We start from the raw sequence: 21,908 nt of genomic DNA on the forward strand, positions 1-21,908 counted from the left end.
AGAAGCTAGCAACAAATTATAAAAATTAAAAACGGCCAAAGGGTTTGGAACAAGTAGTCAATTTGACGCTAACTTTATAGTCATCTTAGTAAACCACAAAAATGCATAATCAACATTGGAATAAAAATGTATACTCTTATTTCTACATCTCTTCGATTTATCGAGGGTGTCTACAACTTCACTGCGCCATTTTACTCTTTAAATGATTCAAACAAATCACGATTACAGGTCATATGATGAGATGCACATGAGTCCAAGATCCAATTGCATGCAAAACCCGCTCTGGATACAATCAAAAGTTCACTCTTGTCCCCTTCATCAAAACTATCATGAACAACATCACTGCCATTATTGCTTGATTCACTATTGAAATTGCCTTGTTTTGTTGTGGACAATATCTTATGTATTTCCCCTTTTGATTACTGTTATAACATTTAATCTTAGCGAAAACTTTAGATTTGGAACATTACGTTCCCTTATTTCTACCGTCTATTAATGTTGTTCTTCCCCTTCCTGCAAACAAACCTAAACTAAACCCAACTTCACCACTAAAAACCCTTCTTTTTAGTTATTTGACAACAAAGAATCTTCCATATCATTCATAGTATTCCTTGTTCTAACATACAACATGATATTAATGAAATTCTCATACGATTTCGGTAGTGAACATAATATAATAAGTACTTGATCTTCATTTTCAATATTTACTTCAACACCTTGTAAATACAAAATAATACAATTGAAGATATCACGATGGTTCGTTACATGAGTTGTGCAAATACAATTGAAGATATCAAGATGGTTCATTACGCGGGAGAATTATTTTCATACTTGTCACAGGGCCTCTCCCATAGCCCAACAATAGTCGTTTGATCGACGACCTTCCATAATACTTCGTCCGTCAAACTTAACATAATAGCGTTATATGCTTTTGTCATAATATCCCTCTTCAACTTTTCAAGCATTTCTTTTGGTAATTTTGATTTTCCTTATAATGTCGTCACACAACCTATTAAATAGAAGGGACATCATCTACAACTTCCATAATGTGACATCGCTTGATTAATTAGATTTCTCCAAATCAATTTTATGGGATGACATCTCTTCAATCAATAAAATGACTCACTTGAATAACACATGGTCTGATACCGATATCACTTGTCAGGAATAAATGAGAATAAATGTAACATCCTAATTTCAGGGTTTGGAATTTTTTATTAAATAAAAACGAATAGAAAACAAACAAGAAAATAAAAAAATAAAAAATAATCATATAAATAATTGTTATGAGTAAATTTAAAAAACGATTAAATTTTAGAATGAAGGGCCATAAGAGACACCCGTGAGAAAGATGGTTTGACTAGAGATTTAACTTCATCGAATGATTTAGGACAATAATTGTTATAAAACTTATGGGGAACGACTTATTGTGAAACTTAGAATGTAACTTGTAGCATAATGAGGTATATCACCCTCGGCAAGGCCATGTCAACATACCGAGCCTAAACCATGACTCGGAGGCCGAAGCACTAAGACTGTGTCAAGAGTGGCCACGCACGCCGAACCGAGGAGGATTCATCCAAACCACTCGAATAATCAGATGAATCACACAAAGTATATGATGAAGTCAAATCAAATAAACATTGGTATTGTCACTAAACATCCTGTAATAAACCAACAAATCATAACAGCTCACACGTTCTGAGTGATAAGACTAATGACATTTTGTAAGTACTTCTTTTGTACCCTCGACCATGCATGCATTAATGACGACTGAACTAGCCCCTGCTCGACATACCCACATCGCCACTTCCCCATGGACAAAGATATAAAAGTAGACCAAAGTTAATGAAAAAAGGTATGCAAAATTGATCTAATATACTATTCATATCGAAATCACTCTCTATCACACTTCTAACTTTAGCATTGGAGCGTTCTCTCGGGAATAATTTATGGTGAACGTTTAATGGTTTGTTGAGTTCGGTTCGCTCTTGTTGGGATATTCTAAGCCATCGACTCAAGATCCATGGCACAAATAATCTGAGGCACGTCATAACCAAAGTTGAAAAAGGGTGGAAAATATGTATAATGTAACACTTAATTAAGGAAAGTAAGAGCTAAACTTTATACATAAGACTTGCATCACTTTAGACTCTCTTCTTTTGAAAGAAAATATGTTTGAGAGCTAAAGAAGGGGAAATGGCGATCCAAGCTAGTTTTTTCAATTAATGTTGAAGCTAAAATGTTTGTGGAACATTAAAGCAAATTTACAAGTCTTATAGCAAGTTGAGGTATAGATTGTCCGTAATTCTTCACTAAATTCAAGTTAGGGTTAGCTAAATAAGGAAAATCAAATTTTCTCAATTCATGTATTATGTTTTCAAGTGTTAAGCTCAAACTAAGGTCATGTTTATGATTATAGACTTACAAGACCATTTCCTTTGGTGAATTTGAGTTTGGAGTCAAGTTGAACATCAACCCTAAGTTTGATGAATTATAGACTTGAGATTTGACTCGAGTAATGGAACTTATTTTATGTTTAAGTTGGTGAATTGATGTTTAAACTCTAAAGTCAGAACTCATTCCATTGATCTATGATATTCTAAGGTTATAACTGGAATTGAAGGATCATATGATGTTGTTTAATGAAGGAAGGTCAAATAATCAAGGTAATGAAATTGTAATCATGTTATGTTACTAAAATTAAAGAAAAGAGGTTAACAAATGCTATTTTCATGGATCCAAAATGATATAGTAGGATTTAAAACAAATATGGAGGAGTATACTTTGGAATTAGAATGTGTGATTCCAATGTTCAATGTGAGTGTGTGAAAACATTTAAATTGATGTTGAATCATGGACCCTAGGATAACTAAGTTAACTATTCATATCAATGTTGTTGGAATAATTATTCTAGTCATAAGTGGTAATTGTTGCGAACATGACTCATAAAATCTTGCTAATGAAGCTTGAAATTTGAATTAGAAATATTATAAATCAAATTTTGCAAGTAAAGGAATATCATTATGATAATGAGGTTTACAATATCCTTTGTCTATGTTAAATGAACAATATCAAGCAAAATTTAAATGTATCATCATTCTTGGCCATTGAAGAAGACATTCTCATGCATTATAATGTCTTACTTATTCTTATGTTTTGAGACCACCCTAATGTCTTCACATTTTTTTGTGAAAAATTTGGATGTTTTAAACGTCCCTACTACTCCAATCCGTTCCAAATATATTTTTAAATTTCAAATATTTTAACCGAACATATGTTTATTTTTGTGAGCATCCTCAACTGCTCCAAGTCGTCCTAAATGTCATCTAATCCATAATAGCCATTGAGTGATACATTTTTTTTTAGTATGTGGTGTTATATGTTTTGAACAATGCTTTTGTAATAAAAGACGACAAACTATACTGCATAATGTGGGTTGACAAAAATACACACCGCACCACCAATGGCGGACACATGACAAAATCTCAATGGTGGCACACATGATGTTATCGGTGACACAACGGAAAATTTACATTACGCCGGAAAATTTATGAAAAAAATATCAATGCGCTTTAAAATTCGAGGGGTTGCATCGACCACCCCGAAAACCCCTATGCCCGCTGATGCGCACCACACAATTTGTAAATCATGTTATACGATATGATACATACGACTTACATGGTTTGATGAACAACCCCTATGAAAGATAATCAAATGTGAACGAATAATATAATTGATGTTGGCGATGGTCAAAGACCCGCTTACATATCAATAATTTTGACACATTAGCTTAATTGGGTGTGTTTACAAAATTATAGCCAAGACTCTTGCGGGAAGACTTAAGAGAGTTATTGGATCGGAAATTAGTGAGGTTCAAATCGCTTTCACTGAGGGTCGGAATAATCTCGATGGGCTGATGATTGTTAATGAGGTGTGCGCGTAGACAAAAAAAATCTAAGAAGAAGGTTTTTCTTTTTAAGGTTGACTTTGACAAAGCTTTCAATTCTATTAATTGGAATTACCTTTTATTGGTTACGAAGCAAATGACTTTTTTTGGATCAAGGGATGTCTTTCCTCTTCTCGGGCTTCTATCCTTATCAATGGCTCCGCCACTAAAGGGTTCTCGATCACAAAAGGAGTGTGGCAAGGGGATACTCTCTCCCCCTTCTTGTTTATAATTTCCATGGATGGATTAAATGTTGCCATGTGTTCCGCTTGTAATAATTATCTTTTCAATGGGGTTAAAGTTCCTAAAGGAGGTCATTCGTTATCGCATTTGTTTTATGTTGATGACACCATGTTTTTCGGGAATTGGACCAACTCTAACTTCATTAACTTGGTGTCACACCCCCAAACCGAGACGGCGGAAACGTTCGGGGGCGGAGGACATCATGTACAATATCACAATAATTGTATAATAGTAATCAAGCAAACACAACCATTACATTGATAAAATATAGTATTTACATCTGTTCATAACATAGTTTGTATGACATCAAAAGGTGTAACAAAAATATAAGAGACGCGACCCTAAAAGCTCCGTCTTCTAAAAAAGATGTGGGTGTACCTGTCTTATCGGTTACCTAAGAATACAAGTGATTTTAAAAGTGTATCAACATTTAAGTTGGTGACTTCATAAGTATGTTTGTAGGTAGAAATCTGTAAATTGTTTCCTTGTAAAAGATGTTCATGTGTTTTACCCAGAAAATCCTACATTTTCTGTAAATGTGCTTTTGTATATCAAAATAGTATGAAGCATATGTATATGGATAAAGACTCTGTAATTTGTAATTCCATGGTAACACCAGCTGTTTGTAAAAATTTCTTGTTGTGATTTTATACATTGTTGTAGTTTTATTTATAATAAAACTAAGTGAAGGTGTTTACCATTCATACATTAATCGTATTATTTAGTACCAAATTTATGAGTTGTTATAACCATACTTGACCATTGAATTGCCTGAACGACGTTCTTCAAGCATCGGAATCGAAATGACTTTGTCACCCAAGCCTGCCGGCCTAACTGTAGCTAACAGTTGCGGTGCGGGATTGTCCGTTACGTATAGATCTATACACAAACTCACGCTCTCCCTCCAGGAGACTCTGGTTATAATCTCAAGACTTTTGTTAGTATTTAGGTAAGTATGCGAAGATGCTCACTCACAAAATGCTATACTGACGATTAAGTGTAGAATAAAATGAATCCTTTGAATCTAAATGACTGTTTGTAAGATCCATAAACTATACCTATTATAGTTTATATGTTTATTCGCATTGTATCTATGTTTCATGCATTGATATTGTAATCGTTCCATAAACTATACCTATTATAGTTTATAAAAATGATCCATTGGAAATGTGATTATTCTAAAAAGTTTTCCTTTGCTCAGCATATTACAAAGGATTAAAGGATTGTACTCGTGTTTATATAAATAACAATATTTATATATAAAAGTATGTTATTGTAAGAACGATGGTTGCAACTGTTTGAAATAGTTTATAGTCATTTGAAATTGTTTGTCACCATTGAAATCGTTGAAAACGTTTGAATGCTTACACAAATTTAATTGTGTTGTACTTGTAATTCCCCCCCCCCCCTAAAAACATGGAAAATATTGAAAACGTAGGGGTATGAACTCACCTCGTATGCGCGTTAGTCGGAATTAGCGAGTTGTAGTGACGATCCCCCAGGTAAGCGTACGCGCTAATAACGTTGCCCTAAAATAATTATATTTGACGTCGCATTTAAATTAATGATATATTAATTTAAATAAAGGTTAGATAATAAATTAATTAAGTAAAAGGGACTTACAAAATTAATTTGGGAATATGGGAATTAGTTGAAAAGTTGTTGAAAATGGAGTTTATGGTTGAAAAGGGGTTTACGGTTGGAAGGGAATGAGTTTACGGTTGGATCTTGAATATTTATGAAGATTTGAATGTTGCTTGAAGATTTGAAGGTGGATATGAATGTTCTTGAAGGAAATTATGAAGATTTGAAGATTTGAAGGCGTAAACACTTGAAGATTGAGAGGATTTGAGACTGTTCACGGCTGAAAATTGAGAGAGTTTTGAGGGTGTTTACGGCTGGAAGTGAGTGAAATGAATTGATCAGGGTGTAAACACACACACACACACACACATATATATATATATATATATATATATATATATATATATATATATATATATATATATATGGGGTGTTTACGGATGAATTGACATTGGGCCTAAAGTGTTTACGGTTGACTATTGGGCTTGAAATTGATATTAGCCCATTAAGGGAGGGTGTTCACGGTCATAAAGTAACCGTGAACACTTGTTTTCATGTTGCCTAATCCGTAAACACACCTTGGAATTACTTTATGGGTCGTGAACTACCCTTAAGAAGCTTCCATGACCGTGAACACAATGCCTTTTCCTTTACTTGGCCGTGAACACACCTTTGGTGGGGTTAGTTGGCCGTAAACACTCCTTAGGAGTGTATTATAGTCCGTAAACTCCATTTAGGGGTGTTTTGTTGATTTACACTTTGAATTAACTTACGTATAGTCCCTTAACTTTGAACTAGTGTAAGTTTGGATCAATCATGTGTGATTTTGTATTAAGTGTTGGGCTTTTAATACCATACTTCTATGATTTTTCACATGTATTTGTATATAAGTTAAATAGGCACACTTGTAGTTTAGAATCTTATTGAAAGGAAATAACGGGTTGTCACACTTGGTGAGAATTTTGAGGTGCTTACATGCCTCTTAGGGGTTCAAAGTAAACTTTCATAAGTCCAAAGTTTTTGGAATTAGAGTTTCGAAGAATGAAATTGCTAATTATGCTTGAATTCTTGGGTGTGAGGCGACTTTTCTCCCTTTCAAGTATCTTGGAGTCCCGGTTGGAGCCAATATGTCTCTAAAAAAGAATTGGCAACCCGTCATCGATTGTTACATAAAAAAATCTCGACATGGAAATCTAAGACATTATCATTTGGTTGTCGTTTAACTTTTGTCAAGTCGGTTTTAGGAAGTATTCCGCTTTTTTATTTCTCCTTGTATAAAGCTCTAGTTGCTATTATTGATAATCTTGAGAAAATGAGAAGCCATTTCTTATAGGGAGGAAGCGATGAAAAGCAAAATATTAATTGGGTGACTTGGAGTAGTATTGTCTTGCTGCATCTTGGGCTAAAAAACTCTCCCGCGCAATTGGAGTAGTATTGTTAAAGTTATATCAACTCTTAGCGGTCTCGATATCGATCCTTCTCACATTTTTGAATTTTTAGGTTGGGGATGGAGCGCAAATTCTTTTTTGGTTCGATGATTGGTTAGGGAATGGAAGCCAGACAATAGAATTCCCATCTTTATGTGTGTTAGACAAGAAGAAATCTTGTTTTATAGTTGATAGGTGTACATATGAAAACTTCTTGTAGGCTTGGAAGAGGCAACCCAGTAGTCTGCAGGAGATGCTGGAGATGAATTCGATTGTTAGTATGGTTAACCAAGTGGCACGGTCTAATGGTTATGATTCTTGGAAATTGAAGCTTTCAGTTGATGGCAAGTTCCTTGTGAGCGATCTTAGAATCCTCATTGATAGAAAATTGACCGTTCTAGTGAGCAATCTCACAATTTGGCTTCATTTGGTTCCTGCTAAATGTAATCGATTTGTTTGGAAGACTTGTTTGGGCGCATCCCCACAACGACGACTCTTTCCAACAGAGGTATTAACATTCCCTCTTCTTCCTATCAAATGTGCTTCAATGGGGTGGATATTGCGGATCACATCCTCTTGGATTGTCCTATTGTGTTTGATACTCTTGCATGGATTTTCAATTGGTGTGGTATCTCTTCTCAAAGATTCCTTTCGATTTCAGACTTTGTGGCCACATGAGGGAATTATCCTAAAAATAGGAAAATCTTCCTTGCTATTTGCTATGGTTAATTGTGGTGTGTTTGGAAGGCGATGAATGATGTTTGGTTCAATAGGTTACATGTGAATTCTTCAAAGTTGGTGGATAATGTGATTTCTTTAGTTTTTAATTGGATAAAACATAAGGGTAATTTTGGTAATTGTAAATGAAAGTTTGGATTTGTTCTCTTTTGACATTATGTAAGTTGTTTTCTCTTTGTTCGGTCTTCTTTCTTTTAGACAGTGGTTTTTTGATAAAATTTGTGGGTTCCAATATATATATATATATATATATTGGCTAAAAAGAAACCTCATTTACCATATAAACACCCTAATTAAATTTTGAAATATTTTTATTAGATAAAATTGCATTTTTTTTTTCGAAAAAGCTGATTATAATTAGTTAATTATAAGTTGATTTTTTATAAAGAAATTAATGGAATACCTAAGAGCATTAGGTGTGGGCAACAAGGTGCAACACCAAGTTGTGCCACCTCACATGCCACATAAGCAAGTGGTGTTATAACACCAAGTGGGGAAATGGGCAACAAGATGCAACACCAAATTTTTGAAAATAAATATGTTTTCTTTTTTATTTTTTTTTCCGAAATTGGGTTTTTTTTTACTTTTTCGTTTTTTTTTACTTTTTTTTTACTTTTTCGTTTTTTTTTCTTCTTGCATTTTTTTAATCACTAACATGAATATATTTTTAATAAAAAATAAAATTTTAAAAACAAAAAAAAAGACATAATATTTAAAATCTAAAATTACGATTACAATTAAAAAAAACATAATTTTAAACCTAATATTATAACTAAAATATCATTCAGATTACTACTAAAACCACATAACAATCCTAATTAACCCAAATATTTCTTCATAATTTGTTCCTTCATCGCTTGTAGCACCGCTAGATCAGCAGTCGCCAAACCCTCCTCGCTCGTCCGAAGAATTGACAGCTGATGTGTCATTAGTTCCCTCTCTTTTTGCTCCTGCTTCTCCCGTGCCTGCCTTTCCAGGAACTCCAAATAACGACGTTTCAACTCATTTTTTTCTTTTATTAATAAATTGTGCTCGTCGAATTTCGCTCTCATTTCCGCCGCATCTTTTGCTCTCGTCTCCACCTCCTCCGCATGTCTTGCAGCGCGCCTCGCTTTGTCGCGTCCGGGCGGTCGTCGTGGTGGGGATATCTCTTGGATATCATCCGGGATCTCATCGTTGTCGGTGTTTAGGTCGATGTTAGTCCGTGCGTCCGACACGTCGACCGAGCTAGAATTGCGAGACCTTTTGGATTGAACCTCCGACGATGTAGGCGTTTTATTCCACTTTGGATCCGCTCGCAACAATTCCCATGATTTTTCAAAGTCGAAAACATGACTCATTTCAACCCGATATTGTTCCTTAGCAGATTTGAACAAATCGAAGTCGTTGGTTCCGCTTTGTTCTTGCGCTTCAAGCCGGTTGTAAATACCGTTGAATTTGCTGCACCGCTTAGTTATCATACCCCATTTGCTGCTCAACATGTCATTGTTGCGATACGGATTTTTCTTTAAAATAGCGTGAAACTTGTCGAGCACCGCCCCCCAATAAGCTCCTTTTTTCATTCCATTTCCGCGAAGTTCGTTTTTTGAAGTAGCACACCAAGCCGCCGTCAAAGCGTATTCCTCCTCCGGTGTCCACCATTGTGGAACGTCTGCATTTTCTGTTTCTACCGCTATTGATTTCCCTTTCGATTTTCCTTTCCCTTTCCCTTTCTTACTACTTCCCGCTTCCACTTGAACTGATGGTTGTGTTGTAGGCGATGGTTGGTTGGTTGTTTGTTGCATCGAACCAAAAGTAGAGAAAAGATTTTGTTGTAAATTTGGGTTTTGACCAAATTGATTTTGTTGAACGTAAGGTGAGTTGGGAAATTGCAGTGGCGGTGAAGCGGGATTGAAAGCGGCGCCTTAGTATGAGATTTGTGGTGAACCTTGAGACGATAAAAGGTTGAAATAATTTTCATACCCCGCAAATCCGAGGCGAGGTTGTGTTTGGGTTTGATGATGGAGGGGGGGTGTTTAGGTTTTGCTCCATTTTTTGAAATTTTAAGAAAATATGTGTATAAGATATAGAGAGAATGAGAGAAAGGTTTATAAAAATTTGAAATAAATTAAGTATATATATATATATATATATATATATATATATATATATATATATATATATATATATATATATATATATATATATATATATATATATATATATATAGAGGTAAAAAGGTAATTTTTTTTTTCAATTTGACTGTTTTCAAACGGTCTAAAGTGACAACGGTTACTTTTTTGCGCGTTACAATTCGTTTCCATGGCAACGAGAATCAACGCAACGAGCAACAACGAGATTGGGGGGCGGTGTGCTTCTCGTCGTAACGCCGTTGAGGGGTGCCAACTCACCCGCGTTTCTTCTCGTTTGGACCCGTACCGCATACTCTAAGAGGTGCCGTATCTAAATTGCTTAAATGGCCAAAAGTAGCAACTAGCAACTCAAAAGACGGTTGTTTAATTTCAAGGATTGGCGGCCAATAAATGAAGTGAATGAATAGTGCGTTTGAGAAGGGGAACGTGACCGTTAAAACAAACTATTGTGGGATCGTGGTCGGGACCAGAAATGTAAAAAACGTTGGTGATCGGTCATATTCACCAGTCTGTCCTCGCCTTCCCTAATCCCTAGTTCCCTACCCTCTACATGCCTTCCTTACTGTTTACTGCCTCAAGGCCACGTAAAATATCGCCAAATAAGTAAATAACGTGTTCTAGTCTATTTTCATTATAGTTTCTTAACATTGATATATATATATATATATATATATATATATATATATATATATATATATATATATATATAATCAAAGCAAACATCAGGTTAAAAAGATTTAAAAAAAGCCAACCACAAAAAAGTTACAATGTATTTCTTGATTTTTGTAAATTCATATAGCATATATTTTTAATAATTTTATTTAACATTATTATTCTTGTCAGTTTATATAAAATGTATTTTTAGTTAATCCAAAAAAGACTGTTTTTGACGACCAAGTCTTTTACAGTTTATATATATATATATATATATATATATATATATATATATATATATATATATATATATATATATATATATAGGGTGAGGTTAAATAGACCATTATTAACAAGGAACCAATTGTGAACGTCAGAAATCATAATGGTCAACGGCCAAGGGAATGAATATACATTTGTACATTGGACACACATACATTAGATTATACCAAAAAACCACATCTTTTACTAAAAAATCCACCTCTTTTTTTTTCGTTTAAACTTTTTTTAAGCTATGTATTTTTATCGAAAATAAACGAATATACCGTTGTTCATTATTTTTCCTCATTTTTCATAAAGATCTGTGTTGATATATAAAAACAAACTTTTTTTTCCGAAAAACCCACCGCGTTTTTGTTTTGTTTTGTTTTGTTTTGTTTTTTTTACAATATTCAAGTTTATTTTATCGAAAAAAACTAACTATATTAAAAATCTTAATTTTGTCCTCTATTAATTAACATCAACATCGATAAAAAAAAACCTCGATCAGATCAGATTCCTAGTATGAATTTGAGCTGTAAATATTTCAATTTTAATATTCACAATGTGAATATGACTTACTATTTCATCTCTTTGATCATTTACAAATTAATTTAATGAAATTTACATATGAATCGAAATATATTTTCATGTAATTTTATAATATTTTAACATTTTGATTACTAATAAATTAGTTTTATAAAATCAATAAATGAATTTATTCATATTATGAATCTGAACTGTATATAATTTAGTTTTCAGAATTCACATTGTGCATTTGACTTACTATTATTAACACTGTGAATCTGAGCAGATTCGCAATGTGAATCTGAGTAGATTCGCAATGTGATTTTGAGCAGATTCACAACGTGAATTTGAACTGAAAATTCATTTTTTTTACATCAATATTAATCTATGTTTAAAGAATACCCAAAATATGAATTTTGATATATTTATTAAAAAATTTCAATAAAAAATAGACCTTAAATTTTCAAAAAACAAAGAAATGAAGTGAGTTTTGTTATAATCTGGTGCATGTGTGTCTAGTGTATAAGTCTACAACCATTTATTTTGCCGTTAATCGCTTTAAATTCTGACGTTAGATTGGTTCATTGATTAATAATTGTTCTCTATTGAACTTTTCCCATATATATATATATATATATATATATATATATATATATATATATATATATATATATATATATATATATAATAAGACAAAACTGCAAAAATGGTCCCTGTGGTATGCAATTTTTTGGGGTTTTAGTTCAAACAATGACTTTTTTGGATTGGTGGTCCTTTTGAGGTATTTTGGTTGTGGTTTTAGTCCCTTGCTAAACTGAAATGACTAATATGCCCTCCTGATATTTTTTTAATCTTTTTTCTATTTAATTTAATGTTTTATTAAATTAAAATATAAGGTTCTCTCTCTCTCTCTCTCTCTCTCTCTCTTTGATCGTGTTCTTCCTCAAAAACATATATAGAATCTGATGAATGATTATTTTGCTCCTAAGAGAGAATATACATACACAATCAAGAACGTATATGTATACACACATATAATCGAGAACATACAATCCCTTCCCCTTGTTTTTCCTCCTTGCAACCCAAACCCACCAACAACGATTTCATTACCCCTTGTTCTTCCTCCTTGCCAACAACCCTTATTCTTCAAACTTTTCCTGCAATTATCGATTCTTAACAGAGGCATACAAAAACGAGCAGAACCTATGTTTTGGAATCCTTTCTTTTACCCAAAATCAATACATATAACATTCTATCAACATATGTTTAAGCCAAATCCAAATCGAACAATAGCAGCAATAGATATAAAATTGAGAATCAGAATCATAAGAATTAAGAGAAGAAAAGATATAGAACCTGATGAATCGGAGGGTACATTAAGTTTGTACATATAGATCAATGACGTACAACTAATGGAATTTCAAATCGCTAGATACAGCAAAACACAGAATCATGAACGAATCACGAAATCACGATCGAAGATATAAGAGTTACTGGATACAGATGTGAGATACCGGGGGGAAAGCATAGCTCTTAGCCCAAACACTATCGTCGACACCAATGATGGCTGCGGAGATGAGATGGTGACCAGTACCTTCGATATCACACAGCAAATGATCATCCAGATTGCCACAACATTTTTGAAGGAAAAAACATTGAAACATACTCAATGCTATCGTAATCCATGGTATAAAAATTTAAGAAACAGTTGCAATACCCACAAAGAGAGGATCAAATTTTAATGAAATTTGTTAGGGTTTTGCCTCTTTTTGTTCGAAATCGGTCTTTTCCTCATTGTTTCTGGTTAAAGATGAAGATACGAAGGGGAAGGGAATGAAAGAGAAACAGGAGTTAGGTCTTTCACTTCCTTTTCTAATTTTTTTGTTATTTTGCAATCTTGAATTTTGATGAGAGAGAGAGAGAGAGAGAGAGAGAGAGAGAGAGAGAGAGAGAGAGAGAGAGAGAGAGAGAGAGAGAAATTTTTATTTTATTAATTATTAAAATAAATAAATTAGTATTAGATTTAAAAAGAAATGAAAGAAAAATAAAAAATAAATACCATAAGGGTATTATAGTCATTTCAATTTTCGGAGGGACTATTTTCACATACAAACTAGTCCAAAAGGACCACGAAGTCAAAAAAATCGTGGTTTGGACTAAAACTCCAAAAAAATAAATACCACAGGGACCATTTTTGCAATTTTGTCATATAATAAAGCTACCGTCGATATTATACCGACGGTGAAAAAATGGGTAATGCGCAGTGTTTACCACCGGTAATAATGTCAAATCAGCTTATCAGTGGTAAGCATCGCATGACACCGTATAGCCTTATGGTCAATGAGATAGTTGCATGATCTAAAATGATAAAAAAAAAAAAAACGGTGATCTTTTAGACTGATTTCGTAAACAAGTACGATTTATTGAGTTTGGGGCATGTGGATTTTGTAATGGAAATGATGAGTTTTCGTTTAAACGGTGAATATGGATCAAAAGTTTCTTAAATTGAATATTATGCTTCGGTACTTGTAAATGGTTCGCTCGCAAGAGTGTTTAAAATTTTAAAAAGGCTTAGGCAAGAGGTTATCTATCTCATTTTTATTTATTTTGGCCATGAAGTTGTTGCATGTGGCTATGAGCTTATGACCAAGGCACAAAATAATTGGGAGGATTGAGGAACAGATCTTTTTGGGAGGGGAGATCAGTGACCAAAAAAAAAAGACTACGTCAGGTAAACCGGAAGAAGGTGTTAGATCCAAAAGAAGTATATGGCTTGGGGACGAATTGGATTGATGTGTATTTCATTTCAATATATCAATAAAATGTTGCTCGATGATTCATTCTATAGTTGATAGTATGAAAACAAGCAATTTGACACCACCAACGTTTAAATCATCTTTAGTTCATTAAGCAACTTTTGAATTTTGTGACTAGACCCCAAATCAAGGAATCAAAGTGATTAGTAGGCCCACCATCGTTCATATATCATGGGGTTAAAATCATGTCAAAACGGAAAAAAATAGAAAAAAGATCAGAGAATAAAATATCAAATCAATGTAAATAGTTTTGCCTTATCTCACATATAATCGTGTTTTAAATGCATATTTAACTTTGTTTTATTTTGCAAAAAATAAAGATGAAATGTTGTTTAAGCTGGTAAAATAAGCGTAGTCATTATAGTAACGATTATATTTTGCAAAGCTTATATCAAACAATAACTATATTTTCTTAAAAAAAATCTTTATGATCATTTAGTTCGAAAATTTGAAATTTCCGAACTTAATTATTATTTTCAAACACAATAGTCATAGTTTGTCTATTTAAAGTGATATGATTTTTAGAAATCAAACCACTTCGAAAATCTTATTCAAAATTTCTATGTAACATGAAAGAACATGTTCAAAAACTTATAAATACCTATAAATATATAACTTTTATTTAACTGGTTTGCATAAATATAAGTAAGTTATTATCCTATCTATATTTTTGGTAGTATACAAATAAAAAATAATTTTTTCTTGTCTAAAAATCATGAACATATTAATATTTAAAAATCATTGATAGCAACATGTTTTGGCAAAATGAAAATGTAGCATATTATGAATATTCCATTTATAAAGTTTTTCATGTTGTTTGTTTTCGATAAATCATCAAACCAAGATGATTAAATACAATTATTATACGGAACCTTTAGTAGTCACGATCAATATACTAAATAACGTTAGACTATGATTTGACGGCAATATACTTGCCTCAAGCTTATATCCCTATTTTAATAAATGAATAGTTTTAATCTTATTTTGTCAATTGTCACTCTAATACAACTCATCATTAATATTATGTCATGTGTCTGTAGATATATATTAGACAACTCATTTCAAAATTCAAATTTACATTTTTAATTATATGTTAAATTTGAAGTTATAATAACTTTAAAATTTTGATATATCTCGTAATTAATAATTTATTTAAAATGACTTATTTAAAATAACTGATTAATAATTATAAATTTTTATTATAAAAGTTTAATTAATTTTATAACCGTGGTTCTCACGTGTTATAAACTAATATATATATATATATATATATATATATATATATATATATATATATATATATATATAGGCTTAGATTATTCTATTCAATGTTATTATTGTGTTATTGTATGCATAAATGTGGGCCAATCAAATTTACTTATTTTAAGAAAGTGATTAATATATATTATTGAATTAAATATAATTGAAAAATATCATCTTAATTAATTACAAGGGTAATTTAGTCAATTGATGTAGATTTGATAAAGGAAAATTGCATTTTTTAAGGGATCATAGATACTATTAATTTTAAAAATCCGATTTTACGAATTATAATTCTTTTTATTCGGACATTCTGACAGAATATTTTTATGAGTATATTCAAAAATAAAAATATTCTTGAACCATAAATAATAAAAATATTCTTGAACCTATTTCTTGATCATGAATTTAAAAACTTCTTGTAGAATAACAAATTCTTGAACAATCAATTGAAGAATAAAAACAAAAAATACATTATTTCTTATAGAATACGGGTAACAATTGTTAAGAATTACATTTATTGTTAAAGAATAAAACTAAAAAAAACTTTCAAAACGGGAAAGAAAACATCAAAATCTAACAACGACTAATACATTCTAAAAGAATAATGTGGTCTGTTTCAATTTTGTGGTCCGTTCTTCAAGCATCAACTTCTGTGATTCCAACAGAATTGGAATTCTTGATTCCATTCCAACGGAATTGGAATTCGTGATTCCATTCCAATAGAATTGGAATCTCACCAATATCATCCATTGAATCATCTACATAAACATAGTTGATACCTTTTCAGAATTCAACCTTGTTGCGATTACTCGAGCTTGACTTCTCTAGTTGGTGGTGCTAATTGCAAATAGTAAAATGGTTCACATTATTCCAAGATTCTGTAATTGCAAATACCAAATGCAAGTAAAAATTCACCGGGGCAGGACACACCTGGCCTCCTGTAACATATTGTATGGTTGTAACATATTTTAACTCTAGTGTGGTGTTTTCTTCTTGTTCTGTTGATCAAAGCACAAAACATACACCACCCTCAAATCACTACTTCTAAGAAACAGAAGTTGACGCAGCTAGAGGCTGCTAGAACAAAAAAAAAATTAATTTCTTCCTTCTTCATTTCCTATGAATCAACAAACCCAAATTCCCTTCATTTTCATTGATATCCCAGCAAACCCAAACACCCCAACGATTTCTATCAAACAAACAAACAAAATCCCAAAAGAAACTTTTTTTTTTCGTTTTACTATTGAGATATCAAAATAAAAAATCAACCATCTTTATGCATAAAAATGTGAACTTTTTACAAATTTAAGCTATGAACATGAAAAATCAACCATTTTTTTTTTGCAAAAAGTGTTAACACTTCACAACTTTGAGGCATTTGAATGATAAATCAACCATCTTTTAGCATAAAAATATGAACTATCAAAAACCCATAAATATTTTCAGATAATTGGAGCAAACAAACTCTCTGTAATTAGTTTTGAGGAAGATGAAAAGAAAAGAAATACTACCTTAATTATAGCGAATCGGTGCTTCCAAATTCCAATAACCACGTTCCTATTTCCCTATTTCTTTACAAATTCAAAGCAAACCAGAAGACTTTTCTTCTGCTTCTTGTACCTCAGCCTATACCGACCTCAATCTATTAGATTCGACACTATTTTGGACCACAAATTGCTTTACAAATTCCAATTTCAGGTACCTTTTAACCTTTTCAGTCCTTTTCAAATCGATGAAGCCTTTTCGTGCACCTATAAATGCGACAGCAGCCTCTTTAATCACCTACATATCAAGAAAACCATCAAGAATGAATCATGGCGGCGGTGGTGCTAAATACCATGGTAAGGAGGTTGGTGGTGGTGGAGGAGACGAGGTCAGGTACATGGGTGTCAGGCGTCGTCCATGGGGAAAGTATGCGGCGGAGATCCGCGATCCTACCAAGCAAGGTGTTAGGGTTTGGTTGGGGACTTTTGCCACGGCGAAGGAGGCTGCCAGAGCTTATGATCGAGCAACTTTCGATATGAGAGGTCACATCGTAGTTCTGAACTTCCCGGCGGAATACCCTCCGACATTTTCTGCTGCTGCTTACAATGCTTCCACCAGGGCTACCACCTCTTCGTCATCCATGGCTACCCTCACTATTAAACCTTTCCCCATCGATTATTTTTGGATGATCAACGAGGGTTTTCCGAACACGATAGCGTCAATACCCTGTAGGATGCTAGGGCTTTATAAGTCAATACCATGATTATAGGGATTATTTTTGGAAGTTTCCAAACAAATTACTAAATTACCCTTATTTATTTATTTTATTATTTAATTTTGATTGGCCCACATTGATGCATACAATAACACAATAATTAGTTTAAACACCTGAACCTAGCTCTCTCTCTCTCTCTCTCTCTCTCTATATATATATATATATATATATATATATATATGACTTAAACCGACATTCTATTAAAGCGCGACGTCGAGTGCAAGTCTTTGAGTCATGGAAAAGTCATAACGAACTTTTTAGAACCTTGGTCACGACTCACACCAACAACATGAGTGAAGTCAGTGATGACCTGTCTGCCAACATCCTTCACCCAACCTTGGTGTTGGTAAGACATTAGATGAATTGCTCTTGTTATTTATTGACCGAATGGTGAACCATCTTTATATTCATTGACTAAATAGTTAACCTTTTACTGATGTTTCATGCAATTTTATTCCTGAAAACTAATAATGTTTATTTATCTCTTAATGTGATGACGACTTAGGTGGAAGTGTGTCAAAGATTTATCATTCACTTAAATGACCATCGACCAATATGTATAAATTCATTTCCAGTTCTTTAGCAATGTAGATTTTGTATGATAATGTATATTGTTGGGAATAAATCCGAGATGACGAATGACGACGACTGAAACCTGTAGAGGACTGCGAACCATCGAGCTATGAACATGAATCGTCGATCGATTTCAAGGACTACGAATGCCTGCGAACGTTCGCAGCGATTCGTAGACGATCGTCAAATTCCAATTGGTGATATACATGCGAATCTGATTTTGGTTTCTAAATGCGAACCTATACCTGCGAATGGAGGACTGTAAATGCGAAAATGTTGTAGTGCGAATGCCTGCGAACGTTCGCAGTGATTCGCAGTTTGGACTCTCGCATTTGTGTTCTTGTGACTTTCGCATCTTTGTTGTTTGTCATCTCCGCTCCAAAGGAACGAGCATAACAGTGAAACTAACCCCAATATTTCCATAAATGCGAATCTGACCCTCCTGATTGCAGGGATGTAACATCCCAATTTTCAAGTCCAAAAATTTCTTTTTAATTAACTGTCTCATAAAAACATTCATAAGAAAATACTGTGAAAACACATCATCTCATAAAACAATGTATCATGTCTAAAAACCCAAGTCATAAAATAGTAACATATCATAGTACAATCCCAGAAGACTCCATGCGGAAATCATGTGTGTGTGTGTGATGCACTGCTACACTGCCGGCTCCTTCCCCTTAGACGAAGAGGTACCTGAAACCCAAAACTAAAACTGTAAGCACAAAGCTTAGTGAGTTCCCCCATCATACCACATACCATACAGACATATCGCATTCATACTGCTGGGCAATTCTGGGGTGCCCGACCTACCCAGTACGGCCATTCTGGGGTGCCGACCTACCCGTGTCAAGCCATTCTGGGGTGCTGACCTACCCATGTCAAGCCATTCTTGGGTGCCGACCTACCCTTCGGTCCTATCAACCGAACCTCGGGGACTATTCCACCCCCTACTGCTACTATCACATATATCATAACGTAAACATACTATCACACGTTTCTGGGGTGTCCGACTTACCCTTCGGTCCTAACAACCGAACTTGAGGACTATTCCCTCCCTACTACCACTATCACATATAACATAACATGCCAGCATATAATCATATCATCACATACTGTCAGACATATCTGGGGTGGCTGGCCTACCCTCCGGTCCTAACAACCGGACTCTGCTACTGTCAGATATACATATCGTGCTAGCATATAACATATCAGGTGGTAGCAAACCTAGATGAATATCACAAAGACAATCATCCAATCATACAACTCCTACTGGTGGGTCGGCATTGTGGCCGTAGACCCACCGCTACTGGAAGGTAACTCACCTCGAACGAGTAGCTGCTGATAATCTGTGCGGAAATTCTCTGTCTGCTGCTGCTCCGGAAATCCTCCGGCTAATCCCCCCATAACACTTAATCAGAGTCTGATATCTATTCTTAGGGTAAAATGACCATTTTACCCCTGACCAAGTCCAAGTCAAAGTCAAAGTCAACTTCCAGTTGACCCGACTCGCCGAGTTGGGCCGCCAACTCGTCGAGTTTCTATCCCTTCAATTGTCCTCATCCACGACCCTACTCGTCGAGTTTAGTGACGACTCAACGAGTTCCTCTTCGATATGAACATCGAATGAACCTTCATCTAACTCACCGAGTTGTATGAACAACTCGTCGAGTTCACCTTCATCTGATGAACAAGTTCTGACCTTGACTCGCCGAGTTGTATGAACAACTCGTCGAGTTCATCTTCAATCATAAGGAGATTGCCTTGGACTCGCCGAGTCTGTTCTAGCACTCGTCGAGTCCCATGAACTCCAGGTCTAAGGCTAAGTCCGATACATTGGGTCACTCCTTCGGACCTTCTACAACCTTTCTAACACCCAAATGAGTTCTTTTGACCCTCAACAGACATGGGACTTTATGCCTTGGACTTGTCGAGTCCCAAGAACGGACTCGCCGAGTCGATAACGTCCACACCCTAAATCCTCGATTTATGATGTACAACCTTTGACCAAAATATAGATCCAAGCCCCTAAGCTCGATCTAGCACGTAAAGTTTCGAACTTTACGTGCATGCATGGGACTTTTGAGCCTAAAAGGCTTTAAAATGGCTCTTATGTTGCATGGGGCCTTCCTTGAGTGCAAAAGCAACCCAAATCTGCCTTGTGACCCCTCCCAAGACTTAGATCCGAAGTCTTGACCCCCAACCATGTTTGCAATCATGGTTGGCTACCTCATATGGCTTAAAAAGCCCTAATTCTTCCCCAAAAAGGGATCTAACAAAAAAGCAAGCAAGGTACATACTTTATACCTTTCAAAGACTGCAAATGATGAACCAAACTCGAATCCTTCAATCTCCTCTTGATCCTTCTATGTTCTTCCTCCTTCCTTGAGGTCAAAACCCACAAAAATCACTCAAAAGCCTTAGATCTTGCACCAAAACACTTAGGGTTTGCTATGAAGGGTTTCTGGGAGCATAAAGGGGCGATGGAGGCTGTATAAGGTTGTTTAAATAGGGTGCAAACCCTCAGATTAGGGTTTTGTCCAGTCAGAGCCTACTCGTCGAGTCCGGGACCCGACTCGACGAGTCCATCACTTAAATCCCGCGTCTCATCCCGCTTCTACTCGGCGAGTTGGGCCTTCAACTCGCCGAGTCCCAGGCCAAAAATGCGAAATTACTTAAATAAAATACATACCAGGAACCAGGTGCTACAAATCTCCCCCACTTATTTTAGACTTCGTCCTCGAAGTCTGCTGCTCGTTCCTGGAAAAGCTCTGGGTAATGCTCCATCATCTTATCCACCGGCTCGCAGGTCCATTCCGAGCCCTTCCGGTGCTGCCATTGCACCTTCACTAGCTCCACCCTCTTGTTCCTCAGATCCTTCGACTTCCGGTCGAGAATCGCTACAGGCCGCTCAATATAATTCAGGCTGTCATCGACCTGAATATCCTCTAATGGTACCACTGCCGAGTCGTCCACTAAACATTTTCGTAACTGGGAGACGTGAAAAGTGTTATGAATCTGACTGCGTTCGGCTGGCAGATCCAACCTATATGCCACCTTGCCCACCCAGGCTATAACCCTGAAGGGTCCAATATACCTGGGACCCAACTTGCCCCGTTTTCTGAATCGGATGACGCCCTTCCATGGCGACACCTTCAGGAGAACCATATCCCCGACCTGAAACTCCAAGTCCGATCGACGCTTGTCGGCATAACTTTTCTGCCGACTCTGAGCAGTCTGAAGTCTGCTCCGAACCTGCTGAATCGTCTCTGTTGTCTTGAGCACCACATCGGTGCTCCCCATGATCCTCTGGCCAACCTCACCCCAACATATTGGGGTTCTGCACTTCCTCCCGTATAACATCTCGAAGGGAGAACGGTCGATACTCGCATGATAGCTATTATTATACGAGAACTCCGCCAACGGAAGGTAGGTATCCCAGCTACCTCCGAAGTCTAAAACACATGCCCGCAGCATATCCTC

The sequence above is a fragment of the Lactuca virosa genome, chromosome 5 (genome assembly GCF_052849685.1).
Source record: "Lactuca virosa cultivar CGN04683 chromosome 5, Lactuca_virosa_CGN04683_v6, whole genome shotgun sequence".
NCBI classification, from domain to species: Eukaryota; Viridiplantae; Streptophyta; class Magnoliopsida; order Asterales; family Asteraceae; genus Lactuca; species Lactuca virosa.